Source organism: Opisthorchis viverrini, assembly GCF_000715545.1.
Source record: "Opisthorchis viverrini unplaced genomic scaffold opera_v5_356, whole genome shotgun sequence".
Lineage (NCBI taxonomy): Eukaryota > Metazoa > Platyhelminthes > Trematoda > Opisthorchiida > Opisthorchiidae > Opisthorchis > Opisthorchis viverrini.
In genome coordinates, this window is record NW_008752007.1 from 316,919 (window position 1) to 319,399 (window position 2,481).

At 43.9% G+C, this 2,481-nt stretch overlaps 1 protein-coding gene across 1 annotated transcript in view; it reads left to right on the forward strand.

Moving 5' to 3' along the window:
• Nucleotides 1-2,481, forward strand: part of T265_10256 (hypothetical protein) — a gene marked incomplete at both ends in the record, with an annotated part of 23,080 nt that overhangs the window by 3,700 nt on the left and 16,899 nt on the right. The gene's annotated exons all lie outside the window — the stretch shown is intronic.

Below are 2,481 nucleotides of genomic sequence, written 5' to 3' on the forward strand. Positions count from 1 at the left end.
TTCACATTGTATTTATTTTATACGTGTCGCAGCCATGTTAAAAACTTCTATTAGTGCACATTCACCTTCTGATTTGTATTATGACTATCATCATCTGTGCACTAATATGGCCTCTCTCTAGGCTTGAGTAACTTGCACTCGTACCTCCGAGTTGTAGAGCAGCCATGCATCGAAAGGGGCCATGGATGAGCTGTTCATTTACAGACACATGATTTTAATGACGAATTTTCTGTTTTCTCAGAACTTGGTTCACGGACACTCTTGTGCCAGCCGTATTAGTCATTTCTCTGACTTCTCTTGATGCAACACACGATGTCATACGTCATACATTAGCGTTCATGACAGTCCTAGCAGGTGATATCTACATTTTCCATTCCTCTGAATCCATCTCATAGTCGATGATAGTGCATCTGACTGTTATCAACCACGCTTCAAGTTGAAACCTGAATTTGAAGCCCCGGGTACATGGTTTTGTGCGTTTCCGTCACAATTTGTATAAAGAAGATGTCCCTGACGCGTTTGTCTTAACTTAAATGTGTTTGATATGTTCTCTGACCATCCGTAGATTATATGGCCAAGAAGTGTCGTTCACTGATCATACAGATCATCGTAAGATAGCCACGCATTGTAAATCATACCAGCATCTGTCCACCATCAACGTACATCCTGTTTGGTCAAAAGCAGTACATGTGTCAGGTGCATGAGATGATTAGTACCTGGTTATGGTTGACAAATCTTCCCGCATTCTCACATATCCACAGATGTGTTCATACCCCATTATCTTATTGTGATCACTGAAAACATTCGTTTTTTTTAGGATGAAGCTTGAAATCGGCTGCGGAAGAGCATTCAGAAAACTTGTGAGTAGTGCGTCACGTCTATACAAGGTATATTGCTCCGTTTGTTATACTAAAATATCCAACATCTGTCCGTTACCCACCACCGAGGATGGACAGGTCCAGTGGTATTTCCATTTCTCATTGAAGACAGTTATCGGGTTATTAGCCTATTAGAGACTCGATATCTGTATCTATCTTAGGTCGCCAATAGACTCGTTCATTCTCGTTACCACGGCACGTGCGTCATACGGTTCTGCCAGCAACCGCTTCCGAACTTACTTCGGTACTATTACTTGGCATGTCCAGAAGATGCAAAATTCGTGTAGTAGTAAATCATCCCTTTCTTTTGCGAAATCCCGAAGGTGCCCTGGAAGTCGGACCATCTGGTTTATAATGCGACAAGAATGGTAAAAGTATACCTTTACACCTTGCCCAACTCCAAAACATAGTCTCGTAAAGTATCAGGAAGGTCAGATTCCTGAAGGGAACCACAAAATTTCCGGAACTCACTTAGACCATCAAATCCACTAGTCGCCGACCGGATAGCCCGGAATAAAAGTCAGACGGCGCGAGACAGTGATGGGTCAAGGTCAGACGACGCCCCCTCACTATGTAGTGCAAGGCAAGATTGTATCAAAGCCAGACAGCACGAGACAGCCTTGGATCAAAGTCAAACAATGCCCCTCAATAAAACTTTCATACTCGCGCACTCACACTCGCTTGTTCGCAATGAAGCTGTTGTGTTCCTTGTCAGTGAGTCTTTTTCCGGCACTAAACACTGGAGCGGGGACAGCAGGCAGATTGGCGACGCAGTCGGATATAACATACAGTAACTTATAAAACGTTTCTTATAACGAGGGTGCGTGGGGTTGAAAGCGGTGATAACGAGAAAACGTCATTGGGAACGATCTGTGTTTAGCTTCTTTTTGGGTTCTGGGGCACCGACTGTATTCCATACCTTATTATCTTATATGTGCAAACCAGTTTTATCGAGATGATAACGAACAGAGTCGAAAAATAACTCGTCCTGTGATGTTCTTATTTTCAATCTACTCTTCTGGAGTTTACCCAACACAGTAGTCAACGTTCGTGAAACTCCCCCCTCAGTTCGTCCGGAACTAAGCATGCTGTCATGATAATTGCGGGCAAATGGGATGTCCCTTAATCAAATCCTCAAGTATCATCCGAAAAAGTGCTGGAGCTGAGTTTATTCCACTAGGCGAGTGTATTAGAGGAGTACTGTGTGGGAGGAGTTCTTGGAAGGCCTTCAACGTAACACACTACTCACAAGGTTACTGAAAACTTTGAGACAGTCCACGACCGGTTTTCCACTTCTTTGGGATCGTCAGGTAGGCAAAGTCCCATCAATCTTATGCTTCATTTGAACCCAAGTTGGACAGATTTCCATTTGGAGAGTTGCTCAGCACAGTATGGTGACGGCTGCATCGGTTTCAGCACATTTTGGTGATCCTTCCATCGCCATGTTTAGGGTAACCAGTACTGGTCAGGTGTGAGTTTTACTTAACGCCGCCCAAGCAAACTGCACAATATTCTTCACTCGTGAAATAGGCCTGATTGATGGAGTGGTATTTTTCGTTAAGCAGGCACGGCTTAGATGACATTCGGTGGCACTCGGTCTGCT